The 18,754-nt window shown below is 36.8% G+C and overlaps 1 protein-coding gene across 1 annotated transcript in view; it reads right to left on the bottom strand.

The window, feature by feature from the left end:
• Nucleotides 1-591: 591 nt before the first annotated feature.
• The window catches only part of kek2 (leucine-rich repeat, immunoglobulin-like domain-containing kekkon 2 protein), a 562,599-nt gene continuing 544,436 nt past the window's right edge, over nt 592-18,754 (bottom strand). The window contains exon 7 of the transcript XR_012460208.1: nt 592-1,321. The gene's annotated coding sequence lies outside the window, so the exon portion shown is untranslated. The remainder of the gene's footprint in view (nt 1,322-18,754) is intronic.

Below are 18,754 nucleotides of genomic sequence, written 5' to 3'. Positions count from 1 at the left end.
GGAACATGGTGCCAATCTCCCTACCGGTTGCAAAGTCTCGCTTAGGGATTTCAATTGTACGGAGTAATTAAAATATGTCTCGCGAGGGACCCTTCGCTATAAATATATGATTACAATAATTTACCTGGAATAACTCTCTTATTCCATCAAACATCAAAATTTTTTCCACTCAACGTTAGTTGATTTAAATATCAATTCATATCAATAATAAAAATAACTTTTGGAAGAAGCTGACGTCCCAGAAACTATTAATACGAACGCTTAGTTTCATATTCACAATTCGCCAGCTAAAGCGAACATTCCCCAACGAGTAAACTTTTTTTAAATCATTTACAACAGCCCTAACTAGAAGTAAACACAAAACTAACTCTGAAGACGCTAGATTTGTATGAATGTGGAACAAGATTGTTTAAGTTTTTAGGTTGGTATTTCCTAAGCGACTCCAAAGATCACTTAAAAAGTAGCAAATCCATGCATTTGTAAAAGGAAAGAAAGGTAAATGAAATGGGAAAATGTTTAAGACTTTGAGAGGTTAACTAGGCCGAGGTTACTAAGTTATGAACATCAATAAATAATAATAATAATTTTTTATTATTTTAATTATTTGTTGAAAAATTTACAACTTCATAAACTTGCATCTAGTAAATATGATAAATTCAAAAGATGAATGCAAGAGTGGAGCAGTTGTCCACTGACAATATTTACAAGTAGTGAAGTTAAGACGTTGGCAGGCAATAGATAGTAAATAAGATGAAGGTATTTACAAGTAGAATTGATGGAGATGAGAGTAATTAGTAGAATAATAGCGATGGAGTTTAACTAAATGTGAAAGGAGAGCGATGTTTACAAAGTATTAAGAATTACAAAGATCACTTGATTGGAATGTTCGTTGTCACTGGTTGAGAAGGAGAACTGCGAGAAGGAGAGTTCATCGCGATCTTTTAGGAAGCAGCTTACTTCTTACAGCGGTGAAGAAAGAGTTATAAGAGGGTTTATCATTGAGAAAGGAGGTGAGCTAGTTTGTGATGTCCGAGCATGATAGAGGATGGGCGGTATGTTTGAAGGTTGAGGAATGAAAGAATTGAGATGGCGCAGTGGCACGAGCGTAGCTCAATGATCCCGCCTCGTGCGGAATGATGACGTGTTATCCTGATGATTGAGAGCGTGAATCAGTGACGTTGTTTCCATCCCTTAGTCGCAGTAGTTCCCTGTAAGTTCGGCAGCCTTTATAGTTGGCCGAGTGTTCCTCAAGACATTGCACGCATCTGGGAGGCGTTTCTCTTGACTTCTTACACTCCTCTGTGGGATGCGAACCTGCACACTTTACACAATAATAATTTATTTACTTACAAACTTAACATATGTACACAAAAATAAAAGAACATTTACCTAATTAATAATAATATAATTTAACAAGAACTTTGTGGTTAAAATTCTAAATAATATTTAAAGAATTATTAATATTAGTTTCACTAAATGAAATAAATATCTAGTAGAATCATTATTATTATTATTATTATTCCCGTATCGTTACTCAATTTAAATTTCAAAAATAGATTATTAACAGTATTTTCTATTTACAAAGACAGACATATTTTTAATTGACAAAGAGTCAATTAAAAATATTAAAAACTGTTTTATTTTTTTCTCTTTTAGAAGGAAGATAATAAACAATTAAGATTGTTAAAGTTTAAGCTAGGTGATTTAAGCTACTAACGGTATTACAGTATATAATTCAGTGAATTGGAGGTGGCAGAGATGGGTAAGTGTTCATTAAAGCTCCTGTGGATATCGGATGGTATGTACAGAGGGATTGGGTCCTGCAAGTGAAGGATCATTAACATGACATAGGACGTATCCCACACAAACATTCACCCACTTGAACGTAGTGTATACACATCAACACATATTGAGCTGGGGTAGGGAATCTTGCAAGCTTAAAATGCTGTATTAAAGCTAACAGCTACCAAAAAATAATAATATTAATAATTTAACCGACTGCCAATTATTGATTTGGTTATTTAATTATCATATTTGTAATAAATCTTTTTGGTATCTAAGGGGCGTCAACATCTGAAGTTATTGACACCCGGAGCTTTTTTCAGTGCTCCGCCGGCCACCCAGTATTCTCTCGTTACAGGCAGCACTGTCCAATCACCGGACAGTGAGCTGTAAGAAGCTCATAGATAGGGAAAATATAAGGACCAGCAGCGGGATTCGAACCCGTGATCTCCGCATTGGAATCCAGCATTCGCTAACCACGTAGCTAATCCCTTTCCTAATAAAATTCACTAATTAAAAGAAACTAAAAGCACAACTTTTTGCATTAAAAGCAGCAATGTTTGCTTCTAATCCTTTTTTTGTGCGTTTATTTGTGCTACAATCAGCGCGTTGGCGCTATAAGTAACAATGATAACAGAGTAACAAATGAAGCAAACGAGTGGAGAAGTTACCGCAGTGGTAACACTCCCAAAACATTAGACTATTAGACATTCTCTTCACTTGAGAGGAGATCACGAGGCCATCACTGTCTTTTAAGACGTCTTGTTCGGGTAGTCAGGAAGAGTTCTAGAAGAAAGATTTTGAGCTAGAGGATTTATATGAGATTGCAGGTTAAAACGAAGTTTTCTGTATCATGTTTTAGCGACTTGTGCAGTGTATACAGTCAGTTTGGAGACATAAAATGGAGCGTTTACGATAGTTCGAAGTATTTTAGATAGAAGAGATTGAAGGCTTTGGAGATTGGAGCGTTTGATTGAACCCCACCGCTCTATTCCAAACGCCCAGATGGGTTTCAAAATAGAAGTATAAATCAGTCTTTTGTTGTCCAGAGAGAGTTTTGATCTATCGTCTGAGAGTCTTTTAAGTAGTCGATAGTGTCTGTTTAGTTCTGTTCTTTTAAGTCTAGTTTGGGGGTTCCAAGAAAGTCTTCGGTCTAAGCTTCTAATGCTAAAAACAATTGTAGCATAACTTATTCCGTTTTGCAATATACCCCTCAGCAGGACCTTCATTCCCTTTGTTTCTGAAGCCGAATGAGCTCAGCACGCCATGGGAAGATTTGAAGCCTTAGTTTCTTCTTATTCCATCTCTCGATCACCATATTTGCAAAATTCTTAAAGATTCTTGCATTGCCGGTGACCATAAGACATTGGAGAATGCCTAGGAACAGTGATATCGCGCGGTACTGTTCTTCGGGAGTTTAATCCATGAATTATGTTATCATGTATCAGTATCACGTGTAAGTACTTCCCTTGTCAAAATAAATGAAATTTAATCAACAAAGTTGTACTTATTCAGATTTAAACATGGGGAATAGCTTTGTTGCTACGCACAAGTGACCTCTACTAAATATCTACTGTCCCCTTCTGAACACCTGTATTCTACGCATTCTCCTTTATGCATCCCGGAGTTTCTCAAGGGAGCTAATAGCTTTTTTTGCCCTGTCTATTTTACTGATAATGATGACCCAATTCTTGTTCAACGAAATGAATCAGTTTAAAAAAAAAAAAAATCGGCTAAGATAAGATAACTTTCACAGCGATCTAGTCACGGCTTCCCGGTCTGTCCAATTTCATCTTATAGCTAATTGAATGCTGGATTTTTCTGGAGTAAATGCAATTAAAAAGGCTAATATTAAATGACATTTCAAAACTTTAGCCATGCGCAAATAGCAGGTACTGGCTAGACATCAAGAAAATTAATGCTATTTTTCATGAAGCTACCACTTGTTTCTGTTCCACTTCAAACTGCGGATATCTGTCAAGATGTTGAAGGATGCTGTAAGTGAAACTAATCTCAAAATAAAAATCCTAAATTCAACTAGACAACAGGAATTAATTACACTTCCCCCAGTAGAAGATTGGTGATTAAAGCGCTCTGAGATCAGAGGTTTTCTTTTTCACGCATTGTTTATTGATCTCATAAATGTTAAGATGGAGCTTCAGCTTCCGACCTTAAACACCTAATTTGGAGTGGTTAAGCTCGCCTAAAAAAATAGGCGATTTTTTTTTTACTACGATACAAGAAGAGAGATTGCCATGAAAAATTTAGTACTGCATATTTTGTTTCATTATTGTTCAGTATTAATTATAAGCTTAGGAATTCAATTCTAGATTGTAGGTATAATATAGATGGCGTACTAGAGTATGGCTGACCACTGCCTGCGGTAGTCACCACCAAATTGATTAACCACTTCAACATAATGATAACCTTCTAGATGAGTTAGTGACATTCCTAATTTCCTCGGCCCACAAAATGTATTCAGCTCGGTAAAACATTGCGAAAATAACTAATTCTATTCTCTTGTAGTTACTAAAGGAAATAATGAAAAATCTGCTAAATTTTATTTTTGTTTTCCATTTTTCAATAAATAGAGAAAAGTACTTTTTGTAAAACCCAAATTTTTCTTGTTCAAGGAGCCTCAACATTTGTTTTTCTGCAGGTGGTTACCCTGGTCTCTCTCTTCAGATCGTATAAATCTTTCTCCTTTTGTTTTTGGTAGGTGTATGTGAAAACGCCAAATTGAAAATCAGCCAGATTAAAATTAGTTGTTACTAGGGATGTTGCCCCGTAGGGGGAAGTGGACTGGCCACTTCTTCAGGGAGCTTGGCGTCCCTGCGAGTATCCCCAGTCTAACAACAGTTCAACATTTACACACTGACAGCCCTTCCAACTAGGATCTGCAGAGGTAGTTGATGTGTGCAGCTGCTTGGGTTTAGCGAACCCAAGGTAAACGCGAGCTCCTCACCACACACTTCACCTACACCTTAACATTCATACTTTACAGACGACTATACACACTACACGAACATGGAAACGCACTCGTATAAACATCTCTTCCTCGCGTGCCGTGGTGAGTCTTTGGTGATAGGGAGGGGGCAAGAGAGGATCTTGGGCATTGAGGAAGATGTCAACCTGCGGGTTTCTTATCCCAACATATGTCTTTGGACTCGTCTTCACCCGAGAGCTCCACTTGAAGGAAATCAGGAAATCGGTAAGGGGAATATTTAATCGCCTCAGGAGGGGTTCCTAAGGTCAGGAGAGGGGCCACGGGGTCACCGGTCGGTACTTCGGTGCCGGAGCGAAATCACGAAATCTATGAAGTCTAAGGCTTTAGAAGCAGTTTGGGTATGTGGTAAGTCTAAACATTAAGGCCGATAAAAGGCGTGAACTGTGGCGACAACCATAATGCTAGATCCTCAGTTTACCCAATTTTATCAAAAGAAAAGGATATTCAAAAGTTGAAAAACTATTCAACAATCGTCATATCATGAGGCAAAGGAAAACAAACTGAAGGCATCCCAGACAAAGTGGATTACTCGAACCCCCTGCAAATCCACAGGGGTAATCATTAAGTAATCCTTCTCCATCATTCAAGGCAACCATTATAAAGTTGGGAGAAATCCCACCATCAGAACACCGAGCTCTTTTAGGAGCCCCGGAAGCCATGTAGGGGGAGAGCCACTATCAACCACTGACGACACCCGCGCATCTTACGAACTTAAAAGAAAGTAAAAATTAATTGTGTTGGGTAGTTTTACTTTAAAAATTATAAATATTTTATTGAATACTTAGAAGTATATAATAATAACTGGTTCTGTCATGATAATTAAATTAAAATTAACGCAGTTCTGCATTCAAATTATAATCCAGACTTTAGAAAGATAAGCAGTCTAACGTTGGGTGAGCAATATTTGACACTGAGGGTGCCAATTATAAAACATAAATTCATCAGTCAAATGAGGTTATGTCAGCCTCTTTCTTTTCAAATCACTTCTTCTGGTTTCAGAAACAGTTTTCAAACAGATACCTCCAATTGCCCTATATGCAGTATTCCCGAAAGAGAGGATTTACAGCACTTTTTATTAAAATGTATGAGGCTGCAATCTTATAGAGATAAATACTTGAATAAAGGCGCCACGGTAGCAGAGCGGGTTAAGAGGCGAGACCTGCTAAACTAATATGCATTGTGGTACTGGGTTCGATTCCCGGTCTTAGGCCTTGGATTTTATTTAATGGTTAAATGAGAAATAGTAAAGTACGTTTGCTAGTCGCCTCCGTCCACGACACCTAGTAAATGGTTGTTGGACGTTAAGCCCCGCCTGGAAAAATAGGCGATTACTTTACTTTAAATACTTGAATAAATACATGTGTATCTAATATTTCAGATGTAGATATTCAAGTACTAGCTCTATTAGATGTAGCCGATATGAACGAATTAAATGATTTATTTTATTTTGTGAGAAATGCCTTCAAAATGAGGAATTTTGTTTTGATGTTGTTTCTAAATTTTGGTTTTTATTCCATTAGAATATATATTTTTAGTTTTCAACTAAAGTTTTTATTTATGTTAGACAGATAGATTAAACTAGGGCAGCCTCAAGGCGTTCGCCACTGCGACCCCTTTGGATCTATTGTGGCTCCTCTCACTGTAAAGCTCACCCACCAGACCTGTCCTTTTAATCAGAGTCTCTTAATGCTGGGGAGCGACTCTTGGGTAAAGCTCTCAAGGCCTTGGGTTTATTCCTCCCAGAGAAGTAACATCCTTAGCCATACGAGCCCCTCACACTGACACAACACGTGCAGTGCCGTTTCCTCCTCTTCTTGACACAGAACCTGCAAAGGCTATCATCTGCCAGGCCCATGCGATGCATGTGTTTCCTGAGCCTGCAGTGGCCTGGTTAATAGGCCTACAATTATCCTTATAGCACCACGCGGCTTTGACGGATTAATGCTGCAGTCAGCCTTGGCGAATAGCCTTTAATGAAATGAACTCCTTCGCCTGTCTCTGCCCTGTAATAGAATAGAATAGAATAATTGTATTTATGATTAATAAGGTGTTATTTGATTTTATTTGATTTAAACAAATTCCATTTGTATAGGGTAGTACCCTGACAACTAATAAAATTATTCCATTCTATTCTATTCTGATAACTAAATTAGGGTAAAAGCACCAGTAATTGACAGGGTCACCAATGGTTGACACTTTCAAATATTATTCGCAAAAATAAGCAAATGATCGGCTCTAGCGAGTTTAAATTCGAGCGGGAGCAGCTGTAGTGCCATCTGGTGGCGTTAACAAATAGTCACTTCGATAGTTTCTCTTCGGAGGGAGTGCGCTTTAGTTGAGTAATGACATCACCTGACCTGTGCATTTTATTTCAGTTTCCTTGTTGAATTGCTGAAGAGGGTGAGTTTGGTGTTCATTATTATAAATCATCTTCTTATTGTTTTTAAGTGAATCCAAACGTATGATACTAAACATTACTAAATTGTGGTTGTGTTTTCATATGCTTCTGACGCAAAAGATCGTTACACGAATTTTAAGGTTAGTTGTCAATTACTGGTTTTCCAAAATGTATTTGTCACCCGTCATTGACACCCCCTGTCAACTATGGGTGTTTTTTAATTTTCTTTAACTTCCATTTTAAAATATAAAAGAAAACTAAAATATAATGTAGCCAATTATTCCAATGCATTTTCTTTATAATTAAGATAGTTTGCATGTTTTAAGCAAGCCATAAACATGTCGTGGTCACAACGCGTTTATTCGGAATAAACTGAATTTTTCCAGCGCAATATATGTTGAAATGGTACGTGCGGTAGGAAATAAAAAAAAGAGAAGAATACCAACCCAGTTAGCCGAGAAAAATGCCTTGTTTTACTGGTAGAAGTATTTACACAGAAGTGGAGAGGGCATTCCCTCCGGTAAAAATAAAATAAATAAATAAACGAGAAAATGGAGGAGTTAGTGGCTGTAAATGTGTGTGTATGTGTGCGCCAGTGTGGCCTTTGAGTTTTCTCTAGGATGGAATGGAGGGGGAGAACCAGGGCTGATGGCTAGGTCAGTGGATGGTGTAGGAGGCCCTATACTAGCAGGCCCAGTTGTAAGCTGTAAGGTATTTTGTCTCGGTAGTTAGGTAACGAGCGGCCCTGTTTATATCCCCGGCTACAACAAATAGTCCTACCATACCTTTTGCTCCTCTTATACCAGGTTGGCCATCAAACGCAAATGATGCCATTAATTACGCAGTTTGGTTTGGGTAGACGCGGCTTTTCTCTTCAGCTTAGAGGAATGAGAGCGACCAAAGTGAAGCAGCTTTCGGTCGAGGTCATGAACGTGTGGGTGTGTTTAGAAGCGATATCAGCTTTTATCACTGCCATATTATAAGCTTATCCAAGAGATACAAGTTCTTACAATAATAAGGTACATTGATCAATTCTTTTACCCATATTTAAACTCCAAATTGTCGTTTATGGATGTTAATGTTATCTTTAACTACCTTTCAGGGGGACTAGATGATGAATCGATTCGATTTGGAACTGGAGGAAAGCAACTAGGCGAACAAAAATATGATATACGATAGCAACATTCCCCACTACCAAGAATACAGAAAGTAAAGTCTTGAAGAACAAAGAATGATTAAGAGAAATAGAAAAACCCTGAGGAAGTGAAAAATCGGAAGAACTAGGATATAAATAAAAGAAAGAAAGAAAGAAACTTATTCAGAACGTTAATAATGGCCGGAAACCGTTTAAGCCAAGGATAAATCAAATGTCGGAAGAAAGATAGATCTTTCCTTAATAATGGGCAGAAGTATTAGAGAAGAAGGAGTGACATCCGATATGAGCTCCAAAACTCAATTTTAACTATATAGAAAGACACAAGAGATGATGTCTGAACCTTATAAGACGACAGTTAATATCAATAATAAAACAAATTTAAAATAATAAAGTTCATCTATCAAGTAGCAACCATCAAAATATACGCTTTCCTCTTTAGTTATAATCGTCTACTGTTCCAAAGATTATTACTTCAAGGCATGACCAAGAATTGGTTACTACCAGAGCCGATTTAGACTACGAAAATCCACGAATAATCAAATATAGCATATGATTCAAAGCAACCAACTTCAAAATAGATTTCAGATCATTTGATACTTCAGCTTATCCGTCTAATGATCTCTAGAATGTGTGCTTCGAATTTAGATTGATTAATTCAGGAAGTTTTAATCAATTTTTGGACAAAGACAAGAAGATGTTGTATCATACCTTTTATTTAACTATTGCTGACTAGCCACTTCGTACAGAACTTAGCCTAATCTAAACTGTTGTCAAATTTGTACAGTACAGCATTAAGGTTAGAAGCATACAACAGATGGAATCATGTCTCTATGCAGAAATAGAAGAGTTAAGCAACTTAAACTTTTCTTGGAGCGGGATTATGTTTCAAAAGCATACTTAAAGTACTGTAAAATATTCATTTTTAAACTTAATTCGAGAGGTTCTACTCCTAAACTCCTCTGGATGCAATTAAATACTTCATCTTCTAACTCATAAAAAGCAAAAACAATATTGAATAATATTGACGGTGCCTTAAAGAGAAAATCTTCTTAAAGAGATAGACAAAATATGGGATGAAAGAACATATCCACTGACATCCTACTTTAGGAGGTGCCAACAGCTTTGATACGATTTGAAGATATAGATTTCATTAAAACGGATAATTTAATATGTCGTTGAAGGGTTATTGGTAGACCTTTGTTTGAAAGAAATATTTGGTCAGCAATAACGATCCGCAGTTAGAATCTAGGATTGCTGGAGGCTGAACAGTATCAATTTAATAATTGGGAAAGTTATTTCATAATTGAGAAAATAAACAAGATAGACGAAGAAGTGGGAAAAAAAAAGATCTCGTTACATGTGTCGCGGACTATTGGCTTCATCAAGTAATTGAGTTTTGTTCCAATGGAAGAAAAACAAATAGATTACTAGAAATAAAGTCAATAATTACAAATTAATGTAATTAATGTTATATATATTTTGTCAAATCCATTTTATTTTTTTTTCGGGAAGATCTATTATACCACTCTCTTACTGCGCCAACTAAGTTATTACAGCACTAACTCTGACGGTCCCAGATGGCTGAGAAATCTAAATTTATGCTGGCCTCAAAATTCATTTTAGAGAGCTAGTCTCGGGAATCATGCTAGATAACTCAGAAACTTTAAATAGCGAGGATTGGAAGTTATAGGAAATAAAAAGATATTAGTTCGGCGATAGCTCGAGTGGAAATTTAACAGAAATGTTTTTAATAAATTTGTAAAAGGAAACTTAACTTTTGAAATTCTAATATATCTATCGTCCTAAAAAATGTTTCAAATAAAAAGAAGCTTCAAGTGGGCATTTATATGCGTGGTTGTCAAATAGGTTCATAAAAATCTTTTTGTGATTTTCAAACATAAATTAAAAAAAAAAATAAAAGAATAAAAAATCAGAAATGACGCACTTACGACTGATAAATCTGCCAATACACTCGTAAATTTAGGCCTAAGAAATAACGGTCAGAAACGATTAAGATATCCAAAATCCAAATGACAATAAAGAGTGATTTCTTTATTGTGGACATTCTGTTCATATTTGCAAGTAAACACAAAAAAATGTCTATTCGGAAGAATCAACAAACTTTATGGGTTACCATAATGAGGGTAAATAACATGGTAACCAAGTTTTTGGATACTTATAACAAAAATTGAGTTTTCCTCTGTATATTTATTCAAAAAAATGTCCAAATATTTGCCTCAGTTTCTTCTTCTTCTTTGTCTTCGTTCTTCTGCCTTTCAGCGTCGAGCTTTAGATAACTTAGGCCTTTAACCAACGGATGTACTCTTCCCTGTTGTTTGCCAATTTTCGGACCTCGCTTTTGTGCCAATCGCCCGATGTAATCCAAATAGCCCAATCTTGGTCTACGGCCTTCAGATTTGGCCTCCATCAAGCACCTAATCTTCTCCTCTTCACTTCTCCGTGCAGACTTGGCCAAACCACCCCACAACTGCCGATTCTCCAACTTGGTTACGAAGTGTTGTACCTCTAAGCTGCTCCTTATTGTTTCATTTCTAATTTTATCACGCTTAGTTTTTCCCTTCGACCCGGCGAGAAATCTCATTTCGGCAGCTGCAACCGGGCTTGCATGCTTATCCAGCATAGTGTGGCCTCAGTTTTAATTTTATAAATATGATTTTAATCGGTACTAAACAGTGTGCAAGTACCCTGGTACCATTGCGATCATCTGACAGTACGAGGGTCGTTTGAAAAGTCCGTGCAAAGTCAGAGAGATAGCACCACTGGCGCGTATCGAGGTTATGTTTAGTTAGTAGCATCTCTTGGAAGAACACACACCAAGTTTCAGCCAGATCGGTCTATTTCTTTGTGTTTGGCATTCGTTTGAATCGAGGAAGTCGAGTGATTTTCAAAAAATGGACGAAAAAGAATTTCGTGTGTTGATTAAACACTACTTTTTGAAAGGCAAAACGCCTCAGGAGACTAAAGAGAAGCTTGATAAACATTATGGTGACTCTGCACTTTCGATTAGAACAGTTTATAAGTGGTTTCAAAATTTTCGGAGTGGCCATATGGGCACAAGTGACGCTGAACGTTCTGGACGCCCTGTAGAGGTTACTACTCCAGAAATCATTGATAAAATCCATGATATGGTGATGGATGACAGAAGAGTGAAGGTGCGTGAGATTGCTAGTGCTGTGGGCATCTCGAATGAACGGGTACATAATATTTTGCATCAACATTTGGACATGACAAAGCTATCCGCAAGATGGGTGCCGCGATTGCTCACGCTTGACCAAAAACGAAATCGTGTGAAGTGTTGCAAGGACGGTTTGCAGCTGTTCCAGAAGAATCCGCAGGACTTTAAGCGTCGTTTCGTCACTGTGGATGAAACATGGATACATCACTACACTCCTGAGACCAAAGAACAATCTAAACAGTGGGTTACCATGAGGGAATCTGCGCCAAAAAAGGCGAAGACCGTTCCTTCGGCCGGAAAGATTATGGCGACTGTCTTTTGGGATTCGCAAGGAATAATCCTCATCGACTATCTGGAAAAGGGTAAAACTATTACAGGTGCATATTATTCATCGTTATTGGACCGTTTGAAAACCGAGCTGCAAGAAAAACGCCCACGATTGGCCCACAAAAAAGTCCTTTTCCATCACGACAACGCACCAGCTCACACCTCAGCAGTTGTGGTCGCAAAATTAATGGAAATACGGTTCCAACTCGTTTCACATCCCCCCTATTCTCCAGACTTGGCTCCCTCGGACTACTATTTGTTCCCCAATATGAAGAAATGGCTGGCGGGAAAAAGATTTTATTCAAACGAGGAGGTGATTGCAGAAACGAATGGCTATTTTTCAGACTTGGACAAATCCTATAATTCGGAAGGGATCAACAAACTAGAGCAGCGTTGGACGAAGTGTATAAGCCTAAAAGGAGACTATGTTGAAAAATAAAAAAGGTTTACCCCCAAAAATTAAGTAGTTTTTATTTTTGCACGGACTTTTCAAACGACCCTCGTAATATCATTCAATGGTAATACGTACCAAGAATACAATTTTCAAATTATAAATTAATTTAAATTAAAGTTAATTATAATTTAATTTAGCGAAGTAAAAGGAATAATATTCATAATATAAATGTCTATTTCTACAATCGATAATATGGTTTCCTTAGTCCTAAGTTCGCCTTTTCAAAGCCATTGAATATACATAATTATGAATAAGAAAAAGCAGGCAGACACTCTGTTTTTCAAGATGATTCTTTAAAGAAAGAAAAGAATTTTTAGAATAAGGGTGCTAGATTGAAATGAATGTAACTTGGAAGAATATAAATAAGCTGACGTGAGCAGTTCTACTTCTCGTTTATTGTTAACTTTTTTTTATCATTTTAACACTGACGCAAAAAGGAAAAGAAGAAAAACATGCAGCGAAACAAAAGGAACTGTAATAAAATAAAGAATGAAAAACTGAAAGGAGGTTTACCATAGAAATAATGTAGAGCGAAAAGGGAAAAGAAATAAAAGAAACTTACAAAATTTAAGTAACAAAGTGGAAATAAAGTGAGAGAATAGCAACAACCTAACAGCTCTGATTGTGAGCTGATTCTTAACTTTCTCTTTGCCCTGGAATTCAGTTCACTGCTCCTGCTTCAAACAATGAAGTGTTTAAAATAAAGCCAGAGTTTGTATTTTATATATATATTTACAAACTATACCTCTAGAGTCTAGAACCAGAATGGAATAAAGTTATACTTTTAAGTTATTTGGAATATAGGTTTGCAGTTAAAGGATTCCCTGGATTTCAGGTTATTTCTAAATTCTTCACAAAAATTCGCCATAATTAGAAGCTCTCTTTATTTTTTAATTTTCATTATTTTTTTTTAATCATTTATTTAGTTACAATCAACGCATTTTGCGTTATAAGCAACAATGATAACAATAAATAACATTCACAGATATCAGAGTGGAGAAGTTACCCAGCGGTAACACTCTAATAACATTCTACATTCTACTGACCCTCTTCATCAGAGAGGAGATCGCCGAGGCTACTGTCTTTTAAGACATCTCAGAAGTGTTGTCTGGAAGATAGTTGTTGTACAAGTGGATTGTGATGTGTTTGAATGTTAAGATGGAATTTTCTGTAACATGTTTTCAGCAACTTGCAGTTGCACGAAAGGAATGTTCAAGTCTGTGTGAATGGTTTGATTGGTGGACGTAGAAAGGAGCGTTTACTATAGAGCGAAGAATTTTAGACTGCAAGGACTGAGATCCTTTGCAGGGATTTGAGCGTTTGGTTGAATTCCACAGTTCGATGCCATAAGCCCTGACTGGCTTTAGTCGTACTTACATATATAAGTCTTTTGCTGTCCAGCTCTTTAATTTAAGTCTAATAATTTAATATGTGATGATTTTTACAATTTTTGCTTTTTTGTTACATTGTTGATGACTTTTAATTATGTTTTTTTTTCTATGTAGTTGAGAGGTGAGTATAGACAGATATCCTCTCGAACATCCGGGAAGGAGAGAATCTGCCATGAGCTTATCCCCTAGACTTCATTTCCCAGCTCTTCCTAAAATAAAAAAAAATAATAAAAATTCCTTGGATTGCCTCGATAGATAACAGGTGCTAAAAGTGGATATATTCAGCCGTAGGGGCGAAGGATACTGGCTAAAGGGGATGTTCAACCCTGAAATTGCCTCTGCCCGCAATTCCGTAGAGCCAGGATTGTTGCCCAGATTTTCAGAGGAGGTCGTATCTTCTCTGGAGACACAGGAGAGAAGTGTGGGTTTGCGTCAGGGAGAATGGACTGTCCCTAATTGCAGACTACCCGCTATTCCTTACTATGTATTTCCTAGACGATCTGGCTCAATAAAAAAAAAAGGAGTATTGGAGTGCTTCTTAAACTCTTTAGAACCCCCCCAAATTATGGTGACATTAAAAAGCTATGGGCGCTAATGATCTCAAAAGATATAGCGGCTTACATTAAATACTACACTTCAGAAACTCAAAACTTTGCTTACAAGAAACAAAAAAAAAGTCTTAAACGTTTCAATATTTTTAAGTTAAGCAACAAAAAATAACCATTTCTAAAATTAGTTCAACAATGAAGAAATTGGGAAATATTTCTTCATTTTTATTGCAACAAATATCCAGAACGTAGAAGATGGCGGCGCTAAGGCAAATAATGGAGAAACTTTGTTTAACAAGCCGCTTGGCTCGCTTAGCTCCATTACCCTAATTATATCAACTGTCGTTACTGTTTCATTTCATTTCTTCAAATGTTAGTTATGATTTACTTTGTTTAGATAAGTGAATGAAATTTACTAACAAAAATATACGAAGCTTTTTTAGCTCGTAAGCTTTTTTGAGAGAATTAATTGTTAAACGCTCCTGTAGAGCTTTGTTATTTTATACTAAATAAAAATTACATTGCGCCAGACTCTGTTGACAACTGCTCCAAATTGTCACAACAAAAAGACACAAGAAGACTTTATAAATTCTACTCGTAACAATAGAGATTATGCCAGAACTATTGTGTGCAAAATTAATCCAAAATAAATACAGAATCCAAACCATAAAGATCGCAATGCTTTATGGCTTTAACATGATAATCTTTAAAAAAAAAAGTTGATATTCCATCAGTCCAGGCTCTTAGGCAAAATATAAGTACGTAATGATTTGATTTAGTTATTGTAAATTAATATAAAATTGTCAAATTTAAGTGGCATTATTTCCGTTTTAAAAACTTACAATAGTTACGTAGTTGAACAGTCGGAATTGTAGTTAACACTTCACGTACATAAATAGCACAGTTGCTAGCACTCAACGAGCAGCATTACTGGCTATTCAATTGTACAATTTGATCTGACTCTACTTTGATGACTTCTCTGTCCAAAATGAGGAGGAAACCTTAAATAAATACACAAGTTTACCTAAGAAAACATGATTCATAAAATATCTATGTTAGAACATCATAATAAAATTCAAATTATAATAGCAATTTATTGTTAACTAATATTGTATTTTGCCAAATTATGAGAAACTATGTAATATGTTTTTGATGTCATTTTTGGTAGGCAAGTCTGTGACCCGTCAAAATGATGTTCGCTTTCTTGACCCCCCAAAAAAGTCTTCGGGCACTATACTAAGCTCGGGCTGGTCTATTACAACCACTGGGAGAAGCTGTAATTAGCGATGTAGTAATAAATATAATAAAAGCTTTATATGCAAATAGTATGGGAAAAGTGATTGACAGAACATCATCTCATTGTCTGGTTCCTTCCAGACTATCAAAGACTAGTCCCTAATTTTAGATTAGATCTTTCTGGAGATAGTTAAATGGATTGGAACAGGAAGTATAGGCCAATGAGTGATCACTTTGCAAAGAAGAAAAAGAAGATTTGGCATATTGTGGCACAGGTCCAGGAGGATATGTAAGTGAGGAAGCTTTATAGAATTATAAAATTACCAAATACCAAATTATAAAAATGCCAAATACAGGGTATTTGGGTTAGGAAGTGAATTGTAATTAAAATGGTATACTGCTTCAAATATCTAGGTCCATTATTGATTTTTTTGGCTCTTGAATTAGGAAGATAATGCGGAGAATTATTTATTGGAAAGAGACGCTGAATTCTGCCCTATTGATCGGTAATACACTCAATAAGGCGAAGGAATTGATATACTCTAGTATTTTTAGAAACCTGAACAGTGATTGTTAGTTTTGAGCGACAACTCCATTCTACGGAGATGGACAGCTAAAGGTGCACAAGTAGGAAAGTAGAAAATAAGAAGTTAATAGACGAGAAGAATATTATTTTCAGAAAGATTGACCAGAAAAGCTTGGGCAAGCTAGTTGGATGGGGACCTTCCTGAAAAGTTTTGAAAATATAAAGCGTTTTTGCGAGAAAAATAGAAACTGGCCAAAAAAGGCTTGAATGGATTTCTTGGTGGAAAGTTGAGCGGTCTTAGAAAGAGAGGGAGGAGGAGGGAGAGAGAGAAAGGCGTCTGAAAAGAAAGGTAACCTTCACAAATGCTGTACAGACTCAGATGATCAGACAGGTGTACACAAGGATAACCAAAATCCCAGAAAATGTTGTACTGTTTCCTAGGAAAATAAGAATTTTAGATATTTAAAAAAAAAAATAAATAAATAAAGCATTTTTAACCGTACAGAACAAACTGAATTAGCGTAAATGAATTTGATAAATTCATTCATTTATAATTGAAACGCTTTATTTCACAGAGAAGACAATAACAATAAATTTGCGACAGAAGCCATATAAATCAAGAGATATGTAGTTGGAATCAGTTTAACCGCTTTAATGAGGTATTTACCTGAATAATCGATCATCAATCGGCTGTAATGTCCAAATCAAAGAGAGCCTCATTTCAAATTGACGTAGGCGAAAAATTAATAATGCCTGGATTGAATTGAAAATTAATTAAGCGCAAAAAAGGTTTATCCACATTTAATAGAAAAATTTTAATAATAAAGATCTGTGTAGTACAAATTATTCCATTACTCTGCAGCATAGATGGATGAAGTTAACTGGTTCTCCAATAGTCATCTTGTTTCTGCTTTATTTTTAGAAATAATTATTTATTTATTTATTTTATTTAAAAATGTATTTTATTTACTTTTATTGAGGGAACTTGCGGATTTACGGAACGAGCGAAACTACTTTACAGACTTCTTGGACGACGCTCCAAATTGCCCATAGAACTCAAACGTTTAATATACAACACTATTCTCAAACCTATGTGGACTTACGGACTAGAGCTGTGGGGATCAGCCAAACCAACAAACTTACGGACAGTACTAACATTTCAGACAAAACTCGTCTGACAGATAGCTAACGCTCCTTTCTACGGTGACTAACCTTACTCTTCACAACGACCTCAACATTCCCTTTATAGACCAACTCGCCAATACTACGAGGGTCGTTTGAAAAGTCCGTGCAAAAATAAAAACTAAATAATTTTTTGGGGTAAACCCTTTTTATTTTTCAACATAGTCTCCTTTTAGGCTTATACACTTCGTCCAACGCTGCTCTAGTTTGTTGATCCCTTCCGAATAATAGGATTTGTCCAAGTCTGAAAAATAGCCATTCGTTTCTGCAATCACCTCCTCGTTTGAATAAAATCTTTTTTCCGCCAGCCATTTCTTCATATTGGGGAACAAATGGTAGTCCGAGGGAGCCAAGTCTGGAGAATAGGGGGGATGTGAAACGAGTTGGAACCCTATTTCCATTAATTTTGCGACCACAACTGCTGAGGTGTGAGCTGGTGCGTTGTCGTGATGGAAAAGGACTTTTTTGTGGGCCAATCGTGGGCGTTTTTCCTGCAGCTCGGTTTTCAAACGGTCCAATAACGATGAATAATATGCACCTGTAATAGTTTTACCCTTTTCCAGATAGTCGATGAGGATTATTCCTTGCGAATCCCAAAAGACAGTCGCCATAATCTTTCCGGCCGAAGGAACGGTCTTCGTCTTTTTTGGCGCAGATTCCCCCCTTGGTAACCCATTGTTTAGATTGTTCTTTGGTCTAAGGAGTGTAGTGATGTATCCATGTTTCATCCACAGTGACGAAACGACGCTTAAAGTCCTGCGGATTCTTCTGGAACAGCTGCAAACCGTCCTTGCAACACTTCACACGATTTCGTTTTTGGTCAAGCGTGAGCAATCGCGGCACCCATCTTGCGGATAGCTTTGTCATGTCCAAATGTTGATGCAAAATATTATGTACCCGTTCATTCAAGATGCCCACAGCACTAGCAATCTCACGCACCTTCACTCTTTTGTCATCCATCACCATATCATGGATTTTACCAATGATTTCTGGAGTAGTAACGCCTCAACAGGGCGTCCAGAAGTTCAGCGTCACTTGTGCCCATATTGCCACTCCGAAAATTTTGAAACCACTTATAAACTGTTCTAATCGAAGGTGCAGAGTCACCATAATGTTTATCAAGCTTCTCTTTACTCTCCTGAGGCGTTTTGCCTTTCATAAAGTAGTGTTTAATCAACACACGAAATTCTTTTTCGTCCATTTTTTGAAAATCACTCGACTTCTTCGATTCAAACGAATGCCAAACACAAAGAAATAGACCGATCTGGCTGAAACTTGGTGTGTGTTCTTCCAAGAGATGCTACTAACTAAACATAACCTCGATACGCGCCAGTAGTGCTATCTCTCTGACTTTGCACGGACTTTTCAAACGACCCTCGTAAATACCAAAAATTCCATACTACTCTATCGACTAGCTCTAATCTTCTTGTACTGTCTCTCGCTTCCTCTGACATCCCTAATACTCCTCGCCGAATGAATCGCCAGTGGCCCCGCGACTTCCTTGTAGGCTGAGGACCTAAATCATTATTCTGCTATCTCTCCTCTCTCCTA

This window comes from Rhodnius prolixus, unplaced genomic scaffold (genome assembly GCF_049639745.1).
Source record: "Rhodnius prolixus isolate KJV_2025 unplaced genomic scaffold, Rpr scaffold_10, whole genome shotgun sequence".
Classification (NCBI taxonomy): domain Eukaryota; kingdom Metazoa; phylum Arthropoda; class Insecta; order Hemiptera; family Reduviidae; genus Rhodnius; species Rhodnius prolixus.
Note: the sequence above shows the minus strand (reverse complement) of the source record. Positions and strands in the feature narration are given on the sequence as shown.